Genomic DNA, 13,746 nt, shown 5'->3' on the forward strand with positions numbered 1-13,746 from the left:
TGTCTGTTTTGACAACTCACTGTTGCTCAAGTATTAGAAATGATGCGCTGAACTGAAAGTGCATCATTTCTTTGAAAGGTTGGTGTTTTTGGCAAAAATATTCCGAGGACCTCACTTTGCCTGACCAGGAATCGAACCCAGGCCGCAGCAGTGAGAGCGCCGAATCCTAGCCACTAGACCACCTGGGAGGGATGGTTTAGTTTGACACTCCATGAAAGAAAAGGAAGTTTCCTGAATGAAGTCCAAAGCAATGGAATGTGAGGGAGTGGGCTACTAGGAATCAGTTTTAGAAGGAAGGAGAGTAAAAATGGTTGTGCATAGCAGTCTTAAATTACACCACACAGCAGCTTTACCTGATGGATGTATAGTACTGGCACGAAAAAATTATTTTGAGGAGCTAGACGTTGAGTGTCCCTGGCTCCATGATAAATTGTTCTGGTGCTAAAGAAAGAAGACATTAATGACTCAGATATCAAATATGGTCTAATTGGTTCTGATGAAAAAAATACTTTTGTACAAGAGCACAAGTCTTTTAGTAGCTAACTGAAAAATATTCACTAAGAAAGGAAGATAGCTGACTCTCTGTTATCAATTTCCATTGTCTGTTTTGACATCTCACTGTTGCTCAAGTATTAGAAATGATGCGCTGAACTGAAAGTGCATCATTTCTTTGAAAGGTTGGTGTTTTTGGCAAAAATATTCCAAGGACCTCACTTTCCCAGCCCGGGAATCGAACCCGGGCAGTGGCGGTGAGAGCGCCGAATCCTAGCCAGTAGACCACCAGGGAGGGATGGTTTAGTTTGACACTCCATGTCAAAAAAAATACTTTTGTACAAGAGCACAAGTCTTTTAGTAGCTAACTGAAAAATATTCACTAAGAAAGGAAGATAGCTGACTCTTTGTTATCAATTTCCATTGTCTGTTTTGACAACTCACTGTTGCTCAAGTATTAGAAATGATGCGCTGAACTGAAAGTGCATCATTTCTTTGAAAGGTTGGTGTTTTTGGCAAAAATATTCCGAGGACCTCACTTTCCCTGACCGGGAATTGAACCTGGGCCGCGGTGGTGAGAGCGCCGAATCCTAGCCACTAGACCACCAGGGAGGGATGGTTTAGTTTGACACTCCATGAAAGAAAAGGAAGTTTTCTGAATGAAGTCCAAAGCAATGGAATGTGAGGGAGTGGGCTACTAGGAATCAGTTTTAGAAGGAAGGAGAGTAAAAATGGTTGTGCATAGCAGTCTTAAATTACACCACACAGCAGCTTTACCTGATGGATGTATAGTACTGGCACGAAAAAATAATTTTGAGGAGCTAGACGTTGAGAGTCCCTGGCTCCATGATAAATTGTTCTGGTGCTAAAGAAAGAAGACATTAATGACTCAGATATCAAATATGGTCTAATTGGTTCTGATGAAAAAAATACTTTTGTACAAGAGCACAAGTCTTTTAGTAGCTAACTGAAAAATATTCACTAAGAAAGGAAGATAGCTGACTCTCTGTTATCAATTTCCATTGTCTGTTTTGACATCTCACTGTTGCTCAAGTATTAGAAATGATGCGCTGAACTGAAAGTGCATCATTTCTTTGAAAGGTTGGTGTTTTTGGCAAAAATATTCCAAGGACCTCACTTTCCCAGCCCGGGAATCGAACCCGGGCAGCGGCGGTGAGAGCGCCGAATCCTAGCCAGTAGACCACCAGGGAGGGATGGTTTAGTTTGACACTCCATGTCAAAAAAAATACTTTTGTACAAGAGCACAAGTCTTTTAGTAGCTAACTGAAAAATATTCACTAAGAAAGGAAGATAGCTGACTCTTTGTTATCAATTTCCATTGTCTGTTTTGACAACTCACTGTTGCTCAAGTATTAGAAATGATGCGCTGAACTGAAAGTGCATCATTTCTTTGAAAGGTTGGTGTTTTTGGCAAAAATATTCCGAGGACCTCACTTTGCCTGACCAGGAATCGAACCCAGGCCGCAGCGGTGAGAGCGCCGAATCCTAGCCACTAGACCACCTGGGAGGGATGGTTTAGTTTGACACTCCATGAAAGAAAAGGAAGTTTCCTGAATGAAGTCCAAAGCAATGGAATGTGAGGGAGTGGGCTACTAGGAATCAGTTTTAGAAGGAAGGAGAGTAAAAATGGTTGTGCATAGCAGTCTTAAATTACACCACACAGCAGCTTTACCTGATGGATGTATAGTAATGGCACGAAAAAATTATTTTGAGGAGCTAGACGTTGAGAGTCCCTGGCTCCATGATAAATTGTTCTGGTGCTAAAGAAAGAAGACATTAATGATTCAGATATCAAATAAGGTTTAATTGGTTCTGATGAAAAAAATACTTTTGTACAAGAGCACAAGTCTTTTAGTAGCTAACTGAAAAATATTCACTAAGAAAGGAAGATAGCTGACTCTTTGTTATCAATTTCCATTGTCTGTTTTGACAACTCACTGTTGCTCAAGTATTAGAAATGATGCGCTGAACTGAAAGTGCATCATTTCTTTGAAAGGTTGGTGTTTTTGGCAAAAATATTCCAAGGACCTCACTTTCCCAGCCCGGGAATCGAACCCGGGCAGTGGCGGTGAGAGCGCCGAATCCTAGCCAGTAGACCACCAGGGAGGGATGGTTTAGTTTGACACTCCATGTCAAAAAAAATACTTTTGTACAAGAGCACAAGTCTTTTAGTAGCTAACTGAAAAATATTCACTAAGAAAGGAAGATAGCTGACTCTTTGTTATCAATTTCCATTGTCTGTTTTGACAACTCACTGTTGCTCAAGTATTAGAAATGATGCGCTGAACTGAAAGTGCATCATTTCTTTGAAAGGTTGGTGTTTTTGGCAAAAATATTCCGAGGACCACACTTTTCCTGACCGGGAATCGAACCCGGGCCACGGCGGTGAGAGCGCCGAATCCTAGCCACTAGACCACCAGGGATGGATGGTTTAGTTTGACACTCCATGAAAGAAAAGGAAGTTTCCTGAATGAAGTCCAAAGCAATGGAATGTGAGGGAGTGGGCTACTAGGAATCAGTTTTAGAAGGAAGGAGAGTAAAAATGGTTGTGCATAGCAGTCTTAAATTACACCACACAGCAGCTTTACCTGATGGATGTATAGTACGGGCACGAAAAAATTATTTTGAGGAGCTAGACGTTGAGAGTCCCTGGCTCCATGATAAATTGTTCTGGTGCTAAAGAAAGAAGACATTAATGATTCAGATATCAAATAAGGTCTAATTGGTTCTGATGAAAAAAATACTTTTGTACAAGAGCACAAGTCTTTTAGTAGCTAACTGAAAAATATTCACTAAGAAAGGAAGATAGCTGACTCTTTGTTATCAATTTCCATTGTCTGTTTTGACAACTCACTGTTGCTCAAGTATTAGAAATGATGCGCTGAACTGAAAGTGCATCATTTCTTTGAAAGGTTGGTGTTTTTAGCAAAAATATTCCAAGGACCTCACTTTCCCTGACCGGGAATCGAACCCGGGCCGCGGCGGTGAGAGCGCTGAATCCTAGCCAGTAGACCACCAGGGAGGGATGGTTTAGTTTGACACTCCATGTAAAAAAAAATACTTTTGTACAAGAGCACAAGTCTTTTAGTAGCTAACTGAAAAATATTCACTAAGAAAGGAAGATAGCTGACTCTTTGTTATCAATTTCCATTGTCTGTTTTGACAACTCACTGTTGCTCAAGTATTAGAAATGATGCGCTGAACTGAAAGTGCATCATTTCTTTGAAAGGTTGGTGTTTTTGGCAAAAATATTCCGAGGACCACACTTTCCCTGACCGGGAATCGAACCCGGGCCGCGGCGGTGAGAGCGCCGAATCCTAGCCACTAGACCACCAGGGATGGATGGTTTAGTTTGACACTCCATGAAAGAAAAGAAAGTTTCCTGAATGAAGTCCAAAGCAATGGAATGTGAGGGAGTGGGCTACTAGGAATCAGTTTTAGAATGAAGGAGAGTAAAAATGGTTGTGCATAGCAGTCTTAAATTACACCACACAGCAGCTTTACCTGATGGATGTATAGTACTGGCACGAAAAAATTATTTTGAGGAGCTAGACGTTGAGAGTCCCTGGCTCCATGATAAATTGTTCTGGTGCTAAAGAAAGAAGACATTAATGACTCAGATATCAAATATGGTCTAATTGGTTCTGATGAAAAAAATACTTTTGTACAAGAGCACAAGTCTTTTAGTAGCTAACTGAAAAATATTCACTAAGAAAGGAAGATAGCTGACTCTTTGTTATCAATTTCCATTGTCTGTTTTGACAACTCACTGTTGCTCAAGTATTAGAAATGATGCGCTGAACTGAAAGTGCATCATTTCTTTGAAAGGTTGGTGTTTTTGGCAAAAATATTCCGAGGACCTCACTTTCCCTGACCGGGAATCGAACCCGGGCCGCGGCGGTGAGAGCGCCGAATCCTAGCCACTAGACCACCAGGGAGGGATGGTTTAGTTTGACACTCCATGAAAGAAAAGGAAGTTTTCTGAATGAAGTCCAAAGCAATGGAATGTGAGGGAGTGTTGCTACTAGGAATCAGTTTTAGAAGGAAGGAGAGTAAAAATGGTTGTGCATAGCAGTCTTAAATTACACCACACAGCAGCTTTACCTGATGGATGTATAGTACTGGCACGAAAAAATAATTTTGAGGAGCTAGACGTTGAGAGTCCCTGGCTCCATGATAAATTGTTCTGGTGCTAAAGAAAGAAGACATTAATGACTCAGATATCAAATATGGTCTAATTGGTTCTGATGAAAAAAATACTTTTGTACAAGAGCACAAGTCTTTTAGTAGCTAACTGAAAAATATTCACTAAGAAAGGAAGATAGCTGACTCTCTGTTATCAATTTCCATTGTCTGTTTTGACATCTCACTGTTGCTCAAGTATTAGAAATGATGCGCTGAACTGAAAGTGCATCATTTCTTTGAAAGGTTGGAGTTTTTGGCAAAAATATTCCAAGGACCTCACTTTCCCAGCCCGGGAATCGAACCCGGGCAGCGGCGGTGAGAGCGCCGAATCCTAGCCAGTAGACCACCAGGGAGGGATGGTTTAGTTTGACACTCCATGTCAAAAAAAATACTTTTGTACAAGAGCACAAGTCTTTTAGTAGCTAACTGAAAAATATTCACTAAGAAAGGAAGATAGCTGACTCTTTGTTATCAATTTCCATTGTCTGTTTTGACAACTCACTGTTGCTCAAGTATTAGAAATGATGCGCTGAACTGAAAGTGCATCATTTCTTTGAAAGGTTGGTGTTTTTGGCAAAAATATTCCGAGGACCTCACTTTGCCTGACCAGGAATCGAACCCAGGCCGCAGCGGTGAGAGCGCCGAATCCTAGCCACTAGACCACCTGGGAGGGATGGTTTAGTTTGACACTCCATGAAAGAAAAGGAAGTTTCCTGAATGAAGTCCAAAGCAATGGAATGTGAGGGAGTGGGCTAATAGGAATCAGTTTTAGAAGGAAGGAGAGTAAAAATGGTTGTGCATAGCAGTCTTAAATTACACCGCACAGCAGCTTTACCTGATGGATGTATAGTACTGGCACGAAAAAATTATTTTGAGGAGCTAGACGTTGAGAGTCCCTGGCTCCATGATAAATTGTTCTGGTGCTAAAGAAAGAAGACATTAATGACTCAGATATCAAATATGGTCTAATTGGTTCTGATGAAAAAAATACTTTTGTACAAGAGCAAAAGTCTTTTAGTAGCTAACTGAAAAATATTCACTAAGAAAGGAAGATAGCTGACTCTCTGTTATCAATTTCCATTGTCTGTTTTGACATCTCACTGTTGCTCAAGTATTAGAAATGATGCGCTGAACTGAAAGTGCATCATTTCTTTGAAAGGTTGGTGTTTTTGGCAAAAATATTCCGAGGACCTCACTTTGCCTGACCAGGAATCGAACCCAGGCCGCAGCAGTGAGAGCGCCGAATCCTAGCCACTAGACCACCTGGGAGGGATGGTTTAGTTTGACACTCCATGAAAGAAAAGGAAGTTTCCTGAATGAAGTCCAAAGCAATGGAATGTGAGGGAGTGGGCTACTAGGAATCAGTTTTAGAAGGAAGGAGAGTAAAAATGGTTGTGCATAGCAGTCTTAAATTACACCACACAGCAGCTTTACCTGATGGATGTATAGTACTGGCACGAAAAAATTATTTTGAGGAGCTAGACGTTGAGAGTCCCTGGCTCCATGATAAATTGTTCTGGTGCTAAAGAAAGAAGACATTAATGACTCAGATATCAAATATGGTCTAATTGGTTCTGATGAAAAAAATACTTTTGTACAAGAGCACAAGTCTTTTAGTAGCTAACTGAAAAATATTCACTAAGAAAGGAAGATAGCTGACTCTCTGTTATCAATTTCCATTGTCTGTTTTGACATCTCACTGTTGCTCAAGTATTAGAAATGATGCGCTGAACTGAAAGTGCATCATTTCTTTGAAAGGTTGGTGTTTTTGGCAAAAATATTCCAAGGACCTCACTTTCCCAGCCCGGGAATCGAACCCGGGCAGTGGCGGTGAGAGCGCCGAATCCTAGCCAGTAGACCACCAGGGAGGGATGGTTTAGTTTGACACTCCATGTCAAAAAAAATACTTTTGTACAAGAGCACAAGTCTTTTAGTAGCTAACTGAAAAATATTCACTAAGAAAGGAAGATAGCTGACTCTTTGTTATCAATTTCCATTGTCTGTTTTGACAACTCACTGTTGCTCAAGTATTAGAAATGATGCGCTGAACTGAAAGTGCATCATTTCTTTGAAAGGTTGGTGTTTTTAGCAAAAATATTCCAAGGACCTCACTTTCCCTGACCGGGAATCGAACCCGGGCCGCGGCGGTGAGAGCGCTGAATCCTAGCCAGTAGACCACCAGGGAGGGATGGTTTAGTTTGACACTCCATGTAAAAAAAAATACTTTTGTACAAGAGCACAAGTCTTTTAGTAGCTAACTGAAAAATATTCACTAAGAAAGGAAGATAGCTGACTCTTTGTTATCAATTTCCATTGTCTGTTTTGACAACTCACTGTTGCTCAAGTATTAGAAATGATGCGCTGAACTGAAAGTGCATCATTTCTTTGAAAGGTTGGTGTTTTTAGCAAAAATATTCCAAGGACCTCACTTTCCCTGACCGGGAATCGAACCCGGGCCGCGGCGGTGAGAGCGCTGAATCCTAGCCAGTAGACCACCAGGGAGGGATGGTTTAGTTTGACACTCCATGTAAAAAAAAATACTTTTGTACAAGAGCACAAGTCTTTTAGTAGCTAACTGAAAAATATTCACTAAGAAAGGAAGATAGCTGACTCTTTGTTATCAATTTCCATTGTCTGTTTTGACAACTCACTGTTGCTCAAGTATTAGAAATGATGCGCTGAACTGAAAGTGCATCATTTCTTTGAAAGGTTGGTGTTTTTGGCAAAAATATTCCGAGGACCACACTTTCCCTGACCGGGAATCGAACCCGGGCCGCGGCGGTGAGAGCGCCGAATCCTAGCCACTAGACCACCAGGGATGGATGGTTTAGTTTGACACTCCATGAAAGAAAAGAAAGTTTCCTGAATGAAGTCCAAAGCAATGGAATGTGAGGGAGTGGGCTACTAGGAATCAGTTTTAGAATGAAGGAGAGTAAAAATGGTTGTGCATAGCAGTCTTAAATTACACCACACAGCAGCTTTACCTGATGGATGTATAGTACTGGCACGAAAAAATTATTTTGAGGAGCTAGACGTTGAGAGTCCCTGGCTCCATGATAAATTGTTCTGGTGCTAAAGAAAGAAGACATTAATGACTCAGATATCAAATATGGTCTAATTGGTTCTGATGAAAAAAATACTTTTGTACAAGAGCACAAGTCTTTTAGTAGCTAACTGAAAAATATTCACTAAGAAAGGAAGATAGCTGACTCTTTGTTATCAATTTCCATTGTCTGTTTTGACAACTCACTGTTGCTCAAGTATTAGAAATGATGCGCTGAACTGAAAGTGCATCATTTCTTTGAAAGGTTGGTGTTTTTGGCAAAAATATTCCGAGGACCTCACTTTCCCTGACCGGGAATCGAACCCGGGCCGCGGCGGTGAGAGTGCCGAATCCTAGCCACTAGACCACCAGGGAGGGATGGTTTAGTTTGACACTCCATGAAAGAAAAGGAAGTTTTCTGAATGAAGTCCAAAGCAATGGAATGTGAGGGAGTGTTGCTACTAGGAATCAGTTTTAGAAGGAAGGAGAGTAAAAATGGTTGTGCATAGCAGTCTTAAATTACACCACACAGCAGCTTTACCTGATGGATGTATAGTACTGGCACGAAAAAATAATTTTGAGGAGCTAGACGTTGAGAGTCCCTGGCTCCATGATAAATTGTTCTGGTGCTAAAGAAAGAAGACATTAATGACTCAGATATCAAATATGGTCTAATTGGTTCTGATGAAAAAAATACTTTTGTACAAGAGCACAAGTCTTTTAGTAGCTAACTGAAAAATATTCACTAAGAAAGGAAGATAGCTGACTCTCTGTTATCAATTTCCATTGTCTGTTTTGACATCTCACTGTTGCTCAAGTATTAGAAATGATGCGCTGAACTGAAAGTGCATCATTTCTTTGAAAGGTTGGAGTTTTTGGCAAAAATATTCCAAGGACCTCACTTTCCCAGCCCGGGAATCGAACCCGGGCAGCGGCGGTGAGAGCGCCGAATCCTAGCCAGTAGACCACCAGGGAGGGATGGTTTAGTTTGACACTCCATGTCAAAAAAAATACTTTTGTACAAGAGCACAAGTCTTTTAGTAGCTAACTGAAAAATATTCACTAAGAAAGGAAGATAGCTGACTCTTTGTTATCAATTTCCATTGTCTGTTTTGACAACTCACTGTTGCTCAAGTATTAGAAATGATGCGCTGAACTGAAAGTGCATCATTTCTTTGAAAGGTTGGTGTTTTTGGCAAAAATATTCCGAGGACCTCACTTTGCCTGACCAGGATTCGAACCCAGGCCGCAGCGGTGAGAGCGCCGAATCCTAGCCACTAGACCACCTGGGAGGGATGGTTTAGTTTGACACTCCATGAAAGAAAAGGAAGTTTCCTGAATGAAGTCCAAAGCAATGGAATGTGAGGGAGTGGGCTAATAGGAATCAGTTTTAGAAGGAAGGAGAGTAAAAATGGTTGTGCATAGCAGTCTTAAATTACACCACACAGCAGCTTTACCTGATGGATGTATAGTACTGGCACGAAAAAATTATTTTGAGAAGCTAGACGTTGAGAGTCCCTGGCTCCATGATAAATTGTTCTGGTGCTAAAGAAAGAAGACATTAATGACTCAGATATCAAATATGGTCTAATTGGTTCTGATGAAAAAAATACTTTTGTACAAGAGCAAAAGTCTTTTAGTAGCTAACTGAAAAATATTCACTAAGAAAGGAAGATAGCTGACTCTCTGTTATCAATTTCCATTGTCTGTTTTGACATCTCACTGTTGCTCAAGTATTAGAAATGATGCGCTGAACTGAAAGTGCATCATTTCTTTGAAAGGTTGGTGTTTTTGGCAAAAATATTCCAAGGACCTCACTTTCCCAGCCCGGGAATCGAACCCAGGCAGCGGCGGTGAGAGCGCCGAATCCTAGCCAGTAGACCACCAGGGAGGGATGGTTTAGTTTGACACTCCATGTCAAAAAAATACTTTTGTACAAGAGCACAAGTCTTTTAGTAGCTAACTGAAAAATATTCACTAAGAAAGGAAGATAGCTGACTCTTTGTTATCAATTTCCATTGTCTGTTTTGACAACTCACTGTTGCTCAAGTATTAGAAATGATGCGCTGAACTGAAAGTGCATCATTTCTTTGAAAGGTTGGTGTTTTTGGCAAAAATATTCCGAGGACCTCACTTTGCCTGACCAGGAATCGAACCCAGGCCGCAGCAGTGAGAGCGCCGAATCCTAGCCACTAGACCACCTGGGAGGGATGGTTTAGTTTGACACTCCATGAAAGAAAAGGAAGTTTCCTGAATGAAGTCCAAAGCAATGGAATGTGAGGGAGTGGGCTACTAGGAATCAGTTTTAGAAGGAAGGAGAGTAAAAATGGTTGTGCATAGCAGTCTTAAATTACACCACACAGCAGCTTTACCTGATGGATGTATAGTACTGGCACGAAAAAATTATTTTGAGGAGCTAGACGTTGAGTGTCCCTGGCTCCATGATAAATTGTTCTGGTGCTAAAGAAAGAAGACATTAATGACTCAGATATCAAATATGGTCTAATTGGTTCTGATGAAAAAAATACTTTTGTACAAGAGCACAAGTCTTTTAGTAGCTAACTGAAAAATATTCACTAAGAAAGGAAGATAGCTGACTCTTTGTTATCAATTTCCATTGTCTGTTTTGACAACTCACTGTTGCTCAAGTATTAGAAATGATGCGCTGAACTGAAAGTGCATCATTTCTTTGAAAGGTTGGTGTTTTTGGCAAAAATATTCCGAGGACCTCACTTTGCCTGACCAGGAATCGAACCCAGGCCGCAGCAGTGAGAGCGCCGAATCCTAGCCACTAGACCACCTGGGAGGGATGGTTTAGTTTGACACTCCATGAAAGAAAAGGAAGTTTCCTGAATGAAGTCCAAAGCAATGGAATGTGAGGGAGTGGGCTACTAGGAATCAGTTTTAGAAGGAAGGAGAGTAAAAATGGTTGTGCATAGCAGTCTTAAATTACACCACACAGCAGCTTTACCTGATGGATGTATAGTACTGGCACGAAAAAATTATTTTGAGGAGCTAGACGTTGAGTGTCCCTGGCTCCATGATAAATTGTTCTGGTGCTAAAGAAAGAAGACATTAATGACTCAGATATCAAATATGGTCTAATTGGTTCTGATGAAAAAAATACTTTTGTACAAGAGCACAAGTCTTTTAGTAGCTAACTGAAAAATATTCACTAAGAAAGGAAGATAGCTGACTCTCTGTTATCAATTTCCATTGTCTGTTTTGACATCTCACTGTTGCTCAAGTATTAGAAATGATGCGCTGAACTGAAAGTGCATCATTTCTTTGAAAGGTTGGTGTTTTTGGCAAAAATATTCCAAGGACCTCACTTTCCCAGCCCGGGAATCGAACCCGGGCAGTGGCGGTGAGAGCGCCGAATCCTAGCCAGTAGACCACCAGGGAGGGATGGTTTAGTTTGACACTCCATGTCAAAAAAAATACTTTTGTACAAGAGCACAAGTCTTTTAGTAGCTAACTGAAAAATATTCACTAAGAAAGGAAGATAGCTGACTCTTTGTTATCAATTTCCATTGTCTGTTTTGACAACTCACTGTTGCTCAAGTATTAGAAATGATGCGCTGAACTGAAAGTGCATCATTTCTTTGAAAGGTTGGTGTTTTTGGCAAAAATATTCCGAGGACCTCACTTTCCCTGACCGGGAATTGAACCTGGGCCGCGGTGGTGAGAGCGCCGAATCCTAGCCACTAGACCACCAGGGAGGGATGGTTTAGTTTGACACTCCATGAAAGAAAAGGAAGTTTTCTGAATGAAGTCCAAAGCAATGGAATGTGAGGGAGTGGGCTACTAGGAATCAGTTTTAGAAGGAAGGAGAGTAAAAATGGTTGTGCATAGCAGTCTTAAATTACACCACACAGCAGCTTTACCTGATGGATGTATAGTACTGGCACGAAAAAATAATTTTGAGGAGCTAGACGTTGAGAGTCCCTGGCTCCATGATAAATTGTTCTGGTGCTAAAGAAAGAAGACATTAATGACTCAGATATCAAATATGGTCTAATTGGTTCTGATGAAAAAAATACTTTTGTACAAGAGCACAAGTCTTTTAGTAGCTAACTGAAAAATATTCACTAAGAAAGGAAGATAGCTGACTCTCTGTTATCAATTTCCATTGTCTGTTTTGACATCTCACTGTTGCTCAAGTATTAGAAATGATGCGCTGAACTGAAAGTGCATCATTTCTTTGAAAGGTTGGAGTTTTTGGCAAAAATATTCCAAGGACCTCACTTTCCCAGCCCGGGAATCGAACCCGGGCAGCGGCGGTGAGAGCGCCGAATCCTAGCCAGTAGACCACCAGGGAGGGATGGTTTAGTTTGACACTCCATGTCAAAAAAAATACTTTTGTACAAGAGCACAAGTCTTTTAGTAGCTAACTGAAAAATATTCACTAAGAAAGGAAGATAGCTGACTCTTTGTTATCAATTTCCATTGTCTGTTTTGACAACTCACTGTTGCTCAAGTATTAGAAATGATGCGCTGAACTGAAAGTGCATCATTTCTTTGAAAGGTTGGTGTTTTTGGCAAAAATATTCCGAGGACCTCACTTTGCCTGACCAGGAATCGAACCCAGGCCGCAGCGGTGAGAGCGCCGAATCCTAGCCACTAGACCACCTGGGAGGGATGGTTTAGTTTGACACTCCATGAAAGAAAAGGAAGTTTCCTGAATGAAGTCCAAAGCAATGGAATGTGAGGGAGTGGGCTAATAGGAATCAGTTTTAGAAGGAAGGAGAGTAAAAATGGTTGTGCATAGCAGTCTTAAATTACACCGCACAGCAGCTTTACCTGATGGATGTATAGTACTGGCACGAAAAAATTATTTTGAGGAGCTAGACGTTGAGAGTCCCTGGCTCCATGATAAATTGTTCTGGTGCTAAAGAAAGAAGACATTAATGACTCAGATATCAAATATGGTCTAATTGGTTCTGATGAAAAAAATACTTTTGTACAAGAGCAAAAGTCTTTTAGTAGCTAACTGAAAAATATTCACTAAGAAAGGAAGATAGCTGACTCTCTGTTATCAATTTCCATTGTCTGTTTTGACATCTCACTGTTGCTCAAGTATTAGAAATGATGCGCTGAACTGAAAGTGCATCATTTCTTTGAAAGGTTGGTGTTTTTGGCAAAAATATTCCAAGGACCTCACTTTCCCAGCCCGGGAATCGAACCCAGGCAGCGGCGGTGAGAGCGCCGAATCCTAGCCAGTAGACCACCAGGGAGGGATGGTTTAGTTTGACACTCCATGTCAAAAAAATACTTTTGTACAAGAGCACAAGTCTTTTAGTAGCTAACTGAAAAATATTCACTAAGAAAGGAAGATAGCTGACTCTTTGTTATCAATTTCCATTGTCTGTTTTGACAACTCACTGTTGCTCAAGTATTAGAAATGATGCGCTGAACTGAAAGTGCATCATTTCTTTGAAAGGTTGGTGTTTTTGGCAAAAATATTCCAAGGACCTCACTTTCCCAGCCCGGGAATCGAACCCGGGCAGCGGCGGTGAGAGCGCCGAATCCTAGCCAGTAGACCACCAGGGAGGGATGGTTTAGTTTGACACTCCATGTCAAAAAAAATACTTTTGTACAAGAGCACAAGTCTTTTAGTAGCTAACTGAAAAATATTCACTAAGAAAGGAAGATAGCTGACTCTTTGTTATCAATTTCCATTGTCTGTTTTGACAACTCACTGTTGCTCAAGTATTAGAAATGATGCGCTGAACTGAAAGTGCATCATTTCTTTGAAAGGTTGGTGTTTTTGGCAAAAATATTCCGAGGACCTCACTTTGCCTGACCAGGAATCGAACCCAGGCCGCAGCAGTGAGAGCGCCGAATCCTAGCCACTAGACCACCTGGGAGGGATGGTTTAGTTTGACACTCCATGAAAGAAAAGGAAGTTTCCTGAATGAAGTCCAAAGCAATGGAATGTGAGGGAGTGGGCTACTAGGAATCAGTTTTAGAAGGAAGGAGAGTAAAAATGGTTGTGCATAGCA

General features: G+C 41.0%; 5 non-coding genes across 5 annotated transcripts; all 5 read right to left on the bottom strand.

Moving 5' to 3' along the window:
* Positions 1 to 2,864: 2,864 nt before the first annotated feature.
* Positions 2,865 to 2,936, bottom strand: TRNAE-CUC (transfer RNA glutamic acid (anticodon CUC)). The gene has a single exon. It is a non-coding gene; the product is annotated as a tRNA-Glu (tRNA).
* Positions 2,937 to 3,780: 844 nt separating this feature from the next.
* On the bottom strand, positions 3,781 to 3,852 carry TRNAE-CUC (transfer RNA glutamic acid (anticodon CUC)). Its single transcript has one exon. It is a non-coding gene; the product is annotated as a tRNA-Glu (tRNA).
* Positions 3,853 to 4,379: 527 nt separating this feature from the next.
* Positions 4,380 to 4,451, bottom strand: TRNAE-CUC (transfer RNA glutamic acid (anticodon CUC)). Its single transcript has one exon. It is a non-coding gene; the product is annotated as a tRNA-Glu (tRNA).
* Positions 4,452 to 7,445: 2,994 nt separating this feature from the next.
* On the bottom strand, positions 7,446 to 7,517 carry TRNAE-CUC (transfer RNA glutamic acid (anticodon CUC)). Its single transcript has one exon. It is a non-coding gene; the product is annotated as a tRNA-Glu (tRNA).
* Positions 7,518 to 8,044: 527 nt separating this feature from the next.
* On the bottom strand, positions 8,045 to 8,116 carry TRNAE-CUC (transfer RNA glutamic acid (anticodon CUC)). Its single transcript has one exon. It is a non-coding gene; the product is annotated as a tRNA-Glu (tRNA).
* Between the last annotated feature and the right edge of the window lie 5,630 nt (positions 8,117 to 13,746).

The sequence above is a fragment of the Taudactylus pleione genome, unplaced genomic scaffold (assembly GCF_031769625.1).
Source record: "Taudactylus pleione unplaced genomic scaffold, aTauple2 ptg000174l, whole genome shotgun sequence".
Taxonomy (NCBI): Eukaryota; Metazoa; Chordata; class Amphibia; order Anura; family Myobatrachidae; genus Taudactylus; species Taudactylus pleione.